Genomic DNA, 16290 nt, shown 5'->3' with positions numbered 1-16290 from the left:
TAAGCCCACCACAAGTTCACCTATTGTGAACATTGTGAAGTACTTAGATTCAGTTCCCTTGAAACAGCACTGCCCTCAGATTTGGATGAAAATTTGATATTCCAGTGACATAAATAAGAGAACGATTGAGTAACAAAGTAAGTTTGAGCTTCTTGAGCTGTTTCTGCACATGTTTCCATCTCTGAGATGTTTTTTAATGTCATTAGACATTTCAGTACATATCCGAATGTAAGTATTTTTCAGCATCTAATTTAGATTGAACTGAAAACAAATGAGTCTTGCTTACTTGAAAGGTTGGTTTGATTTCATTAACTTAGATTACTTACTTTATATGTGGGGAAAAAGGGCTATTGTTTAGCTTTCTCAGGCTAACAAATTAAACAATTACTCACTTAAGTTCATTCCAATTGTATTTGTTTGAAAGTAATCTCTTACATATCTCTACCATATGAAATTAATTTCCCTTTTCTAAATCACAATATTGATTTCAATGTCCCGAACTGAATCAAAATGATAAATAATTTTCAAGACCAAAAGAAAATATCTAGTGAACCAATAATTTAAAAAATATTTGACTATAAAGAAAAGAGTTTTATTTATAATACCTTTTGCATTTTAGAATTCTTTTCAGCTAAAAAGAATGTGTTAAAAAAAGGATGTTTAAATCTTCATACATTAAATTCCTTTTCACAAGAGACAAAGCACAAGTCTAAAAAAATTCTGAATTAAAAATATGCAAATAATAAAAGCAAAATACAAGTAACAATAAGCTTATCCCAAATTTACCAACAACAAAAAAATAAATAAATGATTGCAAGAGTTATAATTTCATTCCAGTTAGCTTGTCATTATACCCGACATTCATTGAATAATTATTATGTGTCATAACTTTTCTGAGTTCTTCATTTGGACTGTTTCATTGCATCCTCAAATAACCCTAGTCTTTATGATAGTGGCATTATTTTACCATGTTGAGCTGGGGATTGAATTTAAAATACAACCGAAACCATCAGCATAATTTAATTCACAGCTAAAATTAAAATCAGCCGACTTGTTTTATGTTCATCAGAATTTCCTCAGGCAGTAGGAAAATGCCCATCAGCAGCTCAGACTTCCTACATTGTTAGCTTCATCAGGGGACACCAGGGGACACCATCTAGCTCTCTTATCCTCATTCATTCTTCCAGTCACTGGGCAGGTTGATTGCTGACATGATAACTAAAGGAGAGAAAGTCAACAGGCTCCTTTGCTTTCTTTTCAACCTTACCAGAATCCACACTCATAAATCTAACACCCTTCATGCTTAATTTTTATGAAAGCTAATCTTTTGGTTTGTACAGTAAATTTGATCATCTCTGCTTAAACAAGATTGCTACATTCCCTTCTGCTACTGTTTATTGTTTACCATAGGATTATTCTCTTAAACATATGAAGCACTCTCCCATTTTGTTGCAATCAGGCAAGCTTCTTATTGTATTATCTGCCTTTCCAGGCACAGATTCAGTGCTATATTTCACCTTCCAGGTAAACTCTGAAATAGTCTTTATGTTCACTTTATTTTTAAAATTCTATTCAATTTAAAATTAATCAGGCATTTTCTTTTGATGCTTCATGAAACTTCCTTTATCAAATGCCAACCTTCATTTATTTAGTTGTACTTTAGTTATGAATAAATGTGACAGAATTGATCCCATCATTCTTGTATAAATTCTTCTTTCTGTCATGAAATTGTTTTAGCTTTTGCCATCTTTTCTTGTGATTCTTTCTCTTTTCCCTTTTTGATTTCTTTCATCCTTCTCAAGCAATCAAACTGCAGGTGTTCCAAAAATTAGTACCTCCTTCTCATACATTAATTGGACATTTAGATAGATAGATAGATAGATAGATAGATACACACACACACAGTTTCAAAAACAACAGTGATTTTTTGAAGCAGGTGCTATGTGCAGTGGGTTAATCCACTATACATTGCCCATATATAAGTGCTTGGTACTGAGTCCTATTTTCTCTGCTTTGTACCTAGGAATTCAGCATTCTGCTAATGTGCCTAGGAGGCCATGGATTTATCACCCAAGTACTTGAATCTTTGACATTCACATTTGAGACCTAACTGGAGTTCCAGGCTCTTGGCTATGGCTTAGCTTTGCCCAGCTGTTGTGGACATGTGAGGAGTATACCAGCAATTAGAAGGAACGTGTGTGTATGTGTGTGTGTGTGTGTTTCTGTCACTGTGCCTTTTCAACCAACCAATCAACCCTTTAAGCAAATGTGATCTACAAACCAGATCACTTCTGAACTCTTTACTCTATCCACAATGCCTACTTGATATTTCATTTAAATACCCTGTAGATATGTTTTGATACAAGCAAATAAGCATTAAATGAAAAATTGTCTGATTGCAGCTTCATTTCAGATAAATGAAGGAGTGAAATTCTGATCTCTGTCCTATCTGCTTCACTTGTTGCCTTCCTCATTTCACATGATGCCTAACCTATCTTTCAGTCGCCATGGAACAGTCTAGGGCTACATGTCTCACACACATACCAATTCAGCAAGAGATCTTGTCTTCAATATCTTAGTCAGGTCTTCAGTGATGTCTCCAACTACTCCTTCAGTGTCTTTCTCTCACCCCATCTCATTTCTTAGAGCCACAGTGGCCTCATTCAGCAAAGCATAGTGTCTTTTTCATCCTGGATCATTGTACCACATCCTCTCCAGAGACACACTTGTCTCTCAAACCTCCATGGATAATGCACTCACCTCATCCCAATCTTTGTTGCACCATTGTTTTCTTAAAGAAGTGCACCTATCTCAGCTTATAGCCACCCTCCTTTTCTTGGCTCTCTCCAGATTCTATATTCCTTATTTTTACTTCTTCCATCACAATTTTTCTGTTTATTATTATTATTTAGTTCCTGCATGTGGCATCTCTCAAGATGTAAAACGTAAGAAGAGAATCTTGCCTATTTTCTCAGTGTGGTATTCAGTTGAGAACAGTGCCTGGCTCATGGCAAGTACTTCGTAAGTATTTGGAGAATGAAGGAATGATTAGCATGGTGCCCGAGATGTGGTGCAGACGAGATTAACAGTGGCTACTTTGTAATTTGCACATTTCTCAGTGTTCTTATAACAGAAGAATGATATCTTACAATCTTCATATTTCTTTATATTCCTCTTAATTTCTGGACTTATGGACTTCTACACATAGATGCTGTCAGGTTGGTTCAGGGATTTAAGAACTTTCAATACTTTTAGTTATCATTTTTATTTTTATTCACAATTATTTGTAATCAATGAAGAACCATATCCAATAAACTTTAACCCCAGAAATTCTTTTGAGTTTTCTTCATGCCATTGCTACTCAGATTTAAAAAAATCATTTTAGATTTTCAGGACTTTTTCAAGTTTAACAATAGAAGCATTCAGGTAGACAGCAGATCTACATTTTCGGTGAACAGTTATCAATGTATAATGTGTCATATATTTATTAGGTATCTGTTAATGGCACAAAGTTACATTTTTAGCTTATTTTCTGTTTATGTAAATGTAACATCTCATGCAATATTTTTTAAAGATCTGTTGTTAAACTTGATGAATTTTTTTTGTCTCCTACACTTCAGAAAAGCATGTAAGAATAATTGAATGTCAAATGTACTATTATTCAGGAAGAGTAAAAAAGATGTTTTAAACTGCTCTGTTATGTTGGTAAGATAATTTTTGAACAACTGACAATATATGGAATATGCCAACGTTGCCATGCTTCCTCAGTCTAATGTTACATTATCATATTTAACAGTCTTAACAGCGTAATTACTTGGAAGGTTTAAGCCATTAAGCCTGTCACTTACATGGCATTCTTTACGATGAAAAGTACAGATGATCTCATTTCCTTTCTTTTGCTCTACCACTAGATTTGAAGCAACAGTATCGTGGTTTACTCTGTATTTCTAGTCTTTGCTTCTCCTTCCTTCCATTGTCCCTCTCCTTCCTCCTTTGTCTATTTTCCTTGTTTTTTTGGGGGTTTTGTTTTGTTTTTTTTTTTTTGTTTTGTTTTAGTTTGATTCTATGCTTTTGTAATCAATTTCTAAACATCCAAATCACAAGGAGCCATTTGGGGGTTATGTTTGTTTTATTTTTCTCTTTTTGAATTTTAAACATTTGTTTACTTTTACTTATTTGAGAGAGAGAATCATCCTTCTGCTGTTTCACCATCCAAATGCCAGCAACATGCAAGGATGCGCAGGTCAAAGCTAGGAGCCAAGAGCTCCATCTGTGTCTCCCTTTCTTGTGGCAGGGATGATGTGTTAAACTATCATCTGTTGGCTTCAGGACAAGCTTCACCAGGAAGCTGGTTTAGAAGAGGAATGAGGACTCATCCTAGCATTCCAATTAGGGATGCAGGCATCCCAAACTTGCAGCACCACAATGGACATCTATGGGCAGCATTTTTACACATTTAAAAATCTCATGCAAAATCTGAAATTTTCATAACTGTTCTTACATATAAAAATCATACAGAGTAATATAAGGATAATTTCAAATCCACATTGACAATCACTGTCAGAAAATTAGAGTTAGGCTCTTTCTTCATTATGGAAGCATAAAAACCATCATAAGGGGAAATTATTTTTATGTACCTTGGTTTCAATTCAGAGTTTCAGCCTTAGTCTCATTGTGAGTACCATTTGTTACCTTGATTGCCATAGACTATAATGGGTCAACTTTTTGTTTTCTCTCATCCAGTGATTATTCAAGGAAAACAAGAGATAAAATTGTACAGCCTTACACTACAAGACGTATTTCACACTGACAAATTTTGCTTTTTTATCTTAATGTCTTTAGAGAATTCTAATCCAGCTCTAAGAGAACACTCTGTGATAAAATATTTTGCTATGTCCACAGAGTAGTCTCTGTTCCTACATCACTACTGAGCCTTTGAAATACAGCACAGTGACAAAAACCAGACTTCTACATTCTATAAAACATTTCTTGGCTTATATTTAAATTTCATTGGTTTCATATAGAAATTCTGGCTCAGTTACAACATGTATAGATTTTAGAAACCTTCACTATTATCTTTAACACAAAAAAAAAAAATCCCAAGAAAATGCCGAGAAATACGAACCTGAAGAAATCTGAGGCAAAGAACAAACGATTCCCTGAAATCCAGAGAATCAGATACATCTGAGAATTGCATCCGTGATGTCCTTACCTGGGACAGACATTGCTGCATTCATGAGCTAGTGGGAACATTTAAATGCCAAAATGAGCTGCTGAGGTGGACTAGCATGACAAAGCAAAGTGTCTGGTAGGGGGCGGAGCTGCAGTTATGAGAATTCACACATTTTCTAGGGTTTTACCTCCAGAAACCCTGTAATATTGTAGGATAGAGAACCTAGATTCTGGCAGAAGAAAGGGCAAATAATCCTTGGGAAAAGCAGCTTAAGCAACCTGCCTGACAAAGGCTTCCCCAACAAGGAAAAACTCTTTACTGGAATCTTATCTAACCTGAAGGAAAGGTATTCCCAAGCCTCCCCTAACTACCCTCAGAGCAAACAAAAAGCCAAGAGAGATCTGTGAGACTTCATCCCATTGAAAAACTGGGATTTGACCATAAGAATTAAGAAGAAAAGATATATATCAAAAACCACTTCAACAAAATAAAAAATATCTTGCTGAAATTACCAATTTTTTTTGGCAGAGATGAAGAAAAATCAATGTTAGAAAATATGCTAAAAATTTTCCTAACCTGAAAAGTAAAAGAAGAAAAAAATCCAGAAATTCAAGGTATTGGACAATTGCAATAGTAGTGACATGTACATAAGTAGAACACAAGATGAAGAGAAAATGGAGAAGAAATACTTGAAGTAATAATGGTTAAGAATTTTCTAAAACTAATGAAGAAAAAGTTCAGAAACCAAGAAATTCAGAGTTTATCAAATAAAATACATTTCATACATAGGCATACCATTTTCAAGTGGCAAAAATCAAACAGAAAAAGAAAACAAAAGCAAAAGCAAACAAACAAAAAAAACCTGACAAACTCTTGAAGTAGCCTAGAGTGGGCATTTTGGATCAGTTGTTAAGATAGTCCTAGGAATGTCTGCTTTCATGATGGAGTGGCTGGGTTTCAGTCTCAGCTCTACTTCCAGTTATCTGCTAGTGTGTATCCTAAGTGGTGGCTCAAGTAACTGGTCCCAGCCACCCATGGGAGAAGTTCAATTCTAGGCTCCTGGCTTTGGCCTGTGTTAGTTCTAGCTATTATAGTAGTACAGGGAATAAATCATAGATGTAATGTCTCTATTTCTATTTCTATTTCTTTTCCTCTGCATGCTTATCTCTCTGTTTTTTCCAAATAAATACTATAACTTTAAAAAAAAACACAGAAAAAAGAGATGGTAAAAAAATGTATGCAAAAATAAAGCATTAAAACTACATGAGACAATAACAAAAAACTGCAAGTAGAGATAGAAAAAGCTGTAACAAGAGCTTTCAGCACCACTATTTCAAAAATATACAGAACAAGCAGGTAGAAAATATAAAATAATAGAATCACAAATAGCTGCCTGTGCCCAATGACTTCTGAATTGAATGGTATGAACCTAGAATGTTGATGCTGAACATAAACTTCTGGATCAACAGTATTGTTTTCCTTTAGACCGTAACAGAAATCCAGATTCTCAGACCACAGCTACAGAAACAGAAAATTCATCTTTAGCAAAACAGAAAGGCAACCGCATGTGTATCCAAGTTAAAAAGAATTTTAGAAGGCTATCAGAAAACCTAAACATCCTCCAGCATTTAAACTAGGACAACTGTAGCTACTTATCCTTTATTCTATAAGTATCACTGTAACATAGCAAGAGAGAGGAATCAATAAAAACCTGATTGTCTTGACATCCTCTGGTCGCTGAAAGAGGAATGTGTCTTCATTTTTAAGTGTAGTCATATTTGCAAGCTCCTAAATAAACCTTACACCAAGCATCACATTTAGTTCTTTCTACAGTGAATGTGCACAGAATTTACATATGTTCTTCACATTCAAACTTTAAAATTTTAGATGTGCCAATGCTTCAGAGGTGTGGAATGTGTCTTCTACATAATTCCACACATGCCCAATAGCACCAGAGTAAGAGAGGTGAGTTGAGGGATTGAGGACATGGAACGAATATCCATTAATTTATTTTTAAAAAGTTATTTATATAATAAATTAAAAATAAATAAATAATTAAATAAATAAATAATTAAATAAATAAATAATACAGTGGAGGAACTGAGATAATATCTATCAGAATCATTGGACTATCCTCAGTGGAAAATGACTGGTTCTGAGTAAAAAACATCAAGCCCTTTGGAGAGAAGAACCAGGAGAAAATGTAGTCATAAGAGAGAAGCAAAAGGAAGAGGGCAAGAAGTTTGCAGGTGGCATTTTTGCTGTTCTGTTAGCTACAATTTCCTGAAAGAATTGGCAGCATGTACTGGAAGAAAGAATTGAAATTTCTTGCAGCAGAGCAAACCACCCTGACGATGTGGGCAAGCTTCATCAGAGACCTGCAGAATACAATCAAAGTAACTCCATGGCCCTGAGCACATCTGGGGAAACAAGCAGTCTGAATTCCTGGGCTGGCCTCAGTGATCCTCCCAGCATTCAGCACCAGGCAAGCTGCAGGCTGCTCTCCTGACACTAAGGATGTACCATCCTGGTGTGGTTCCTCTAAGGCTGCTTCCAGACTGTCATACCAGAATCCAGGTGACCCTCCAGCAATGCCGCAAGCTTTGATGTCTGATTTCCCAGTGAACTGACTGAAAGTTAATCTAATCGTTGGTACACTGTCACTTTTTTTTTTTGTGGTAAAACACTCTAATAAACAGATAACATTAACTAAATTCTGAGTCTATTCTGGTGAGTCTTGATGATTCTTTTTTTTTTTTTTTAAACATAGCACCTTCCCCCAAATCGTTAAATATCTTTGCTAGGAAATGATAGACAAGTCATGATACTATAGACTTATATTGGAGTTTCTTAAACTAAGTTAAATGCCTCCTGCATATTTTCTATAATTCCAAATAATCCAGTTTGGAAAAAATTAATCATGAAATAGTCCATCTTTGAAAAGATTTGTGATAGCAATTTAAAGTTTCTTTCTTTAAAAAAATCTTACTTTTTAAAAAAGGTCTGTTAATTTTTTTTAGTAAAGTTAGATATACAGAGAGAGGAAGAGACAGAAAAAGAAAGATCTTCCATGCGCTGGTTCACTCCTCAAATGGCAGTAATGGTCTCAGTTGATCCAAAACCAGAAACAAGGAGCCAGTAACTAGGAGCTTCTCCTGAGTCTCCCATGTGGGTGCAGTGTCTAGAGGCTTTGGGTCATCCTCTACTGCTTTCCCAGGCCAATAACAGACAGCTGGATTGGAAATGGAGAAGCTGGGACAGAAACCAGTGCCCTAAGGGACGCCAGCACGTACAGGCAGAGAATTAGCCAATTGAGCCATCATACTACCCCTTCTCCCTCAAATCCACCACTCTCTTAAGCAAAAGAGTTAAATGTAAGATAAATATCAAAGCAGATGTTGACTGACTGGAAACATTTCATCATTCTGGCATTTGGGGCATAGTTTTATCTAAGGTGTAGTGAATAACGGCAAATTCTTTGAAAGATAAAGACATTGTTCTCTAGCTGTTTTTTCCAGTTATTTGTGTTTCAAATAAAAGGCTCTTACTTCAGTTTGCAAGGCCACACTTTTGCTGGGTCCATTATGAGCTTGAGCTGGGGAAGCAGGATTGGTCCTTAGTGATATTTCACTACCTTCCGGTGTCACTTAATTGCTCAGTCTCCAGCTCTCAATGTTACTGAGAATACACAGCTTCATTACAAGAGAGGTTTAATCAGAAAAGTAACTCATTTTGCTCACAACATGGGAAAATCTGAAACAATTAAAGTGCAGTTTGCAAATCCTATTTGTAGCTGGGGTTCTGTTCAAAGTATTACGAAAAACTGAAAACCTAGTTGTATCTTATGATGTCAAGAGAATTGTTATTTTTACAAAGCAAGAAAAATCAATAAATGGAAGGAAAGATGCAGCATTTTGAAACCTGAAATATATAAAAAAGAACAAATACACATCTTAAAATTATAAATATACTGATTGGAATTATGAACATAATATGTTTAAGAATAGACTATTTAAAGTAATGGTTAGAATAAAGAATTTAAACATCTATAACAAAATTTTGGTATAGTGAATGTCCTTGCTCACATCTCATGATTAAAGACATAGTCCATGTACTTTCTTAGAGCTACCTGTCATTCACATATTAACATTATAGAATATTTAGACATTGCTTTTATATTTCAGCTATACAACAGTGTTTTCCAAGAGCAGAAAATGTGAATTAATGGTAAGATTCTAAATTCCTTAAATATTTGTGTGGTCTGAATGGCTACATCCACATGCAAGCAGATGCCTTTAGTATTGGAACTTTTATTTTTTCCAAATCTTTCAAATCTAATATGTCTCTTTGTTGATAAATGAATCTATATGTGCACTGATTATCTATCTGTATCAATATTTGTGTAGAAGTCCAATAGCCTGTGATAAGAAAGTATTATGAACTGTGTGGCTTATAAACAAACACCTGTTTTTCATAGTTCTGGAGGTTGAGAAGCCCAATATGAAAGTGCTGGGAAATTCAGGGTCTTGTGGTTCCTGTCCCTTGCAAAAGGTGCCTTTTAGTTGTGTCTTCCCATGATGGAATGGAAGGGGCTCAATGAACTCCTGTGAGCTTTCTTCATGCAGGTGTTAATTCCATCTATGAGAGCCTGGCTCACTGAACTAATGGCTTTGCTAAAGCTCCTGTTTCATGTTGCTAGCATTCCAGGGATGTGATTTCAACATATGAATTTCAGAGGAGTTGTATACACCAATCATAGCAAACTGCAGGAAACAGTTTTTTCCTTGATCTCGGTCATATGCCAATTTTGTTCGTTTTGACATCATCAAATTAAGTTAGTCAAAATTTCTCAGTAGTTAGAAATATTTTCTTCATAATTTTCCCTTTATGTATACATAGATGATATCCATTCATTGTAGTTTGCATTTGACAATTACATTCTTACATCCATTTCTGTCATACAATCTCTATCGCTTAGACTTTAGTACCTTCTCATTATTATCATTATATCAAAATATTAAGTAAATTAAAAGTACTAGTAGAGAAAAAAATCAAATGTGTTAATTTGAGTATGTCAAGGGATTATAGCTTTACTAAAAATTAGGTATAGATAGACCTACATTATTATTTCTTTCTATATCCAGTGTTTAGTTTGTTAAATGCTGCTTTTGTTGATAGTATAAATTTGTACCAGTGGAAAAACTTGTGGCCAAGAAATAATGAATATAAAGTAAAAGGGAAAAAACTCCATCAATATCAAAAAGTGTTTTGTTTACTTTATCAATAATTAAGTATAAATCAGTGGTATAATTCACCAAAGCTTTTATGTCTGAAGCCAAATAAAATATACTTGGAATTATGTTGATACTAGATTAGTATTATTTAACAAAGATGACTAATTATAATTATACTATTTCCCTGTTTGGAGAATATAGATCAGAAATGGAGCCAGTGAGAATGAGGCCCATTAATTAATTTAGCCACCAGTAAACAAATAAAACAGGATCTGTGGGCTTGCTTCCTTGACTTCTTCTTTTACCTATTTATTTATTATTTTTATTGGAAAATGAGATATACAGAGAGGAGGAGAAGCAGAGAGGACGATCTTCTGTCTGATGATTCGCTCCATAAGTGACCGCAACAGCCAGAGTTGAGCCGTTCTGAAGCTGGGAGCTTGGAGATTCTTCCAGTTCTCCCATGTGGGTGCAGGGTCTCAAGGCTCTCAACTGTCCTGACTGCTTTCCCAGGCCACAGGCTGAGAGACGAATGGGAAGCAGGGCTGTTGGGATTAGAAATGGCACCCATATGGGATCCTGGCACATGCCAGGTGAGGACTTTAGCCACTAGGCTATGGTGCCGGGCCCACTTCATGGACTTCTAAGAAACACACCAGAAGAGTTGTTACACAAATTTACTTGCATCCAATAAGGAGAAAAAACTAAATAAAATCCCGAGCTGTGACTTCCATTCATGTTATATCCTTAGGCAAAAATATTCAATATTTTTCTCTAAAGAGAAAGGGGCATTGGATTTGAGCCTGAGTAAGCTTCAAATTATCAATAAAGCAGAATGCAAAACAGGATTGCTTTGTGGTGATACATGATTCATTTTGGTTGTAATTGCAGAACTGGGTAATTTTCACTGAAGTGAATTTACTTACTTTGTTGGAAAGGACACATAAGGTTTTGAAATAATTACTCAAATAAGCTTTACAGTCCTCCTCAGTATATCTGAGGTTTAAATGTTTGAATTATCTTGCTTAGTTTTTGCTTGATTTAATCAAGAATTAAAACCTCAACTGATGTTTCAATTCATGATTTGTCTGAAATAAATTCTAACCTGAAATTTCCCTGTAACATATATAAACATGCTGAAATCTCAGCATTTTGTTCATTTTCACTCTACATGTAATACTAAAGACATTTTATTAGGTTTTATTAGGCATTCCCTTTTCAAGAAAAAAGAAACACACACACACAAAAATTTGCTAGAGTAATAGAATGAATGCTTATGGAAATGTTCAAGTCTATCCAAGCAAATTCTGGGGAAATAAAGCATCTCCCTTGTTATAATTTTGGTGATAACTTTTATATCAGATTTTGGTATCATCCTACTCACCCCACAATAAGAGAAAATGAAGATGCAGCTATTGATCATTTTCCTCAGAACCAAAGAATGCACAGCACAGATTCTAGAGGAAGTCAGCTATTGTTTAGCCCTTCTCTGGCACCAAGGATTAGTAATTTTGTCCCTTTTGGAACAAGGTTTTACACAAAATCTGCCTTTTATTTCTTTCTCTTTTCTCTGACAAGAAAAGCAAATGAAATTTAATGAGAACACAGGCTGAAAATAAGAACACTTGAAACTAACATTCCATGTCCATCATTTTATTGAATGGAAACACTCAACTTCTTTAGCTATGCATAATGATCCAAATCTTAGCATATGTTAAAATGGAGATATTCCATCCATATTTTATAAGAATTGGGTTTATGATGAGATGAAGTAAAATGAAATATTCTTTTATGAATATAAAATCAGAATGTATAAATGTCCTCAATCCCTGTGAAGGAAAAGATACACTGATAAAAAAACAACAACAAAGAGTTAGAAATAGATCGGTGTGGGAGGTAATGTACCCCACATCCAGACAGATTTCTGCACGACATTGGGGGAAGTAGATTTGCATGTATTTAGGGAATGAAGGCCAAAGGAAAGCAGGCATAGGCCTTTCTGGAATCTCTCTCCACTAGCAAACTTCCGCCGGAAGAAGAGATTGAATATCCAAAAGCAGTCATATGGGATATACCTAGATGGACTTTCCAGCTCTTGGCTTAAGCCAGACCCAGTTCCAGATGTTGGAATCATTGGAGAGTGAATTGGCAGGTGGATGAAAGATCTCTCTCTCCTCCTCATTGCTACTTTTTCTTTCAAATAAATCTTTAAAAAATTTAAAAATAAATTTAAAAATGCAGTAGCCTTTTACAACTCTGAGAAATGTAAAGTCAAACAATGAATGTTTTCCTGGAATAAAAGAACTGATAGGATTACAAAAATTTGAAAAAGACTTGAGAATATTATAGCCAGAGTTTACTCATCTCTGGAATCAGATATATTTATGTATTTACTTGTCTGTTTAGAATTTAAGAAATACATTATGTATTTTATGATCTGAAACATTTTATGATTTCCAACTTAATAAAATAATTTCACTAATCTGTTCTTTTTTTCACTTTTGCTGACAGCACTCAATTCTCAGAAACATTGTTAATATGATATCATGAAACATTTGCTCTCTAATTTTGAGAAAACCAAAGTGTCATCATCTTTCTGTGGAAGCAAATGTTGTGTCAAACAAGATTAAGCATTGGAAGCATCTATCATGCTTTCCTCACTCATGATGAAACTATTAATGGAATGAGGTTAATATGGAAGTAACATACAGTTTCATAATTCCTGAAACAACAACTAATTAGAGTAGCTCCTTATGCGAGAAAATTAAGATTTCAGTCATTCCTATCCACATTGAGATTGGTTACTGGCCATTATGTGAAAAAAAAAAAAAAGCAATGTCTTTAAAGGAGTAGGAAGTTAAAATACAGAAAGTACCAGAAATAAAGACAGGGCATTTTTAAAAAAATGATGGCAGTGATTGTAGCATTTGTAACTGAAAATTGTAAGAAAATTATATAAGTGGTATTTTAGACATAGTAATTTCTCATGGTTTCATTTAATAAATTATAGTCTTTGTCTTTCCTGAATGAAGAACTTTGAGACGTGAGATACAATGATCATTCCTATCAAGCAGAAAAAGTGTGAGCAAAATGTACATGATTTTGGCTTTCTCAGTGAAATTTATTTTTCCATCTCTGAGTTTTCAGAATTTTCCTAGTTTCACTTGTAGTAAGGTACTTGTGAAGTAGTCATATTTTTTTTAAACACTGTCTACTCCTAAGAAGTATTATACACATAGAAAAATTATACTACATACATTCTTTTCAATACCCTACAGATACAGATGAAAATAAGGCTTCAGTTTATACCTGACATTCCCCTAAGTTTTCAAGAAGAGAAAAAAATAAAATAGTATGCTGAGTTTATTATAATGAGTTGGAAAAAAACCCCCATCTTAGATGATCTGATTGAATTTTATTTAGTAATGCTTACACAGATTATTTACAGAATTTGGACTCTTAAAAGCTGAAAGCTTATTCTGTGAATTACCTATTACAGCTAAATATTTTTATAATTACTCCATGATACCAATGGGCTTGAAGTATAAGGCACAGAATTTAATTTACTGATGAATGTAATTAGCAGCTTCCCAATCATAGCTTAAAAATTCTGTATCCATTAAATGTTGGTCTTAACTAGATTTCTACTGTCTGCAGTGTTCAGGTACATCTGTCTTTTCCTATGAGGCAAAGGTCAATTATCAGTGAATGGAGAACGTAGGTATGAAGATATATATTATGCTCCTCAGGAATTGTTTTGCATGTATAGGCATTGTTAGCAACTTTATTATGAAAGGCAGAAGCTTCTCATTTGCAACTGCATCAACTCTGCGGTCATTATTATTAAATTGGATTTGACAGAACATTGATAAGCAAATTAATATAGTATATAATAGTTCAAGATGAGTCTGCATTATGAATCTCTGTTTTGTGACTCTAGGTAGAAACACACATAGCTAAGTCCTATTGGAGTCTCTTCATCTTAAATAGCATTGAGTGAAGAACAACTTGTTTACATAGGACATATTATGAAAATCTAGTTATCCAAGCTTGATCAGTCATTCTATTCATGTAGTTATTCAGAAAATACTTATTGAACAGCTGCCATATATCAAAAACTAGGTCTCAAAAAAGATGAGTAAGACAGAAGTAATCTTGGAATTATTGGGCTTACGGTCTAGGTGAAGACAAGGATAATGAAAAAAGCAGCTTTCATGAAACAAACACACACGGCTCAATGTAAAGAGTGTTTTGGGAGAGGCACCATGCCCTAGGACATCAGGTGGATGTCAATGACCTGTAGAGTAGACATCCACATGTAAATTAGGTCATAATTTAAACATGTAACATCAGGTATTCGGTTTGGGTGCAATAATAGGCTCGACTGTCAGTATATACCGAGTATAAAGAATAAAACCCTGGAAGGGAAAAATGACTCATTAAAAGGGTCAGTGACAGAGGAATGAGTACTGGACAGTAACAAACTTTAAGTCACATGTAACTTTCTTGTGCTGCCTTGAAATATATTACTTTCTCTTTCTGTGTAAAATTATGAAGAGTTTCAACTGTACTGAATGTATCTTGGGTTTTTTCCTATAGGATCTGGCATGAAATGGACCTGTAAACACACATGCCCTCTAATCCATTCTTGAATGTGTCTTGACTACTCCTTGTTTGTATTTCTTCAAGATTTCCATTGTTTTCTATCAGTAATTGAAAGATGATTTTATGATAAAAGCAGGATCTGGGAATTTAACACAGCATCAAAGCTTACAGTTATGCCCTGATTACATAACTGCTGATATAGTGGATGGGTTGCTTCTTGTGAATAGAAATTGGGTAAAACATTCCTTAAGCCCAAGATTTCCCAGTTTGGAACTCAGAGCTGATGAGATGAGGTCAGTGATTCTGTATTTAACAACTCTGATATAGCTTTGAGAAACTAACTTCTTGAGAATTTAGGTTGTTTTGTTCTGCATAATTTTGGTGACAGATTCTCCCCAAAGAACTAGCTACCATATGGATGTGGACTGAGGTGCCCTGAAGCAAATGGAGAAGTGAGAGTAATGTCTGTATTTGATAAAATCTGGAAGGAAGATTGAGCTATTTTATCTCTGCTGTTGGCCTGATAATAGGCAAACAATTTCATGTCTCCTTAGGCAACAAATACCAGAAAGGTAATTGCAATTTCCCCTATTCTCTTGAAGAGATTTTTCTTTTTTATATCAAAATGAGATCATCTCCTTCAGATATTCTAATTCACTTGGCAAAAGCTTTATTTCTGTCATACTTAACTAAAACTGCTCTACCTGTGGCTAGATGCTCATCTTGAAGCAAAAGTTACCTTGAAGTCAACACCTTATCAAGTTGAGTCAAAGCATTTAAGCCTTAAACAAGATTCTCTTCACTTTACTTTTTCATTGCAATTACTCCCAAAAAGATTGCTCTGCACAACTCAGTCCTGGGAATGTTCTGACTCAGACCTGGGAATGTTTTGACTGTGCAAAAATCCAGAGAGTTCTGGAAAGATTGATTTTTCCTTCTTAAAACCTTCTTGGGGCAGGTTTTTGGAACAGCCATTTGCACCTGCATTCCATATCATTTCCACCTCCACTTTCAATCTCAGCATCCAGTTAATGTTTCTACAGAGGATGGTTCACATACAGAAGATCAAGATTTAATTTCTGGCTCTGTGTTTCAGCTGTGATGGGTATCTGATGACAGAATCAGCAGATTTAAAAGAAAAAAGAAAGAGAGAGAGGAAGAAAAGAGAAAGAAGATAGGAGGGAGGGATGGATGGATGATGGAAGGGATAGAGGAAGGAAGAAAGGAAGGAAAGAAGGAACGAAGGGAGGGAGGGAGAGAGGGAAGGAAGGAGAGAAG

Source organism: Ochotona curzoniae, unplaced genomic scaffold (genome assembly GCF_017591425.1).
Source record: "Ochotona curzoniae isolate NIBS_2020 unplaced genomic scaffold, NIBS_Ocur_1.0 contig_3819, whole genome shotgun sequence".
Taxonomy (NCBI): Eukaryota; Metazoa; Chordata; class Mammalia; order Lagomorpha; family Ochotonidae; genus Ochotona; species Ochotona curzoniae.
This window is presented reverse-complemented; position numbering follows the sequence as displayed.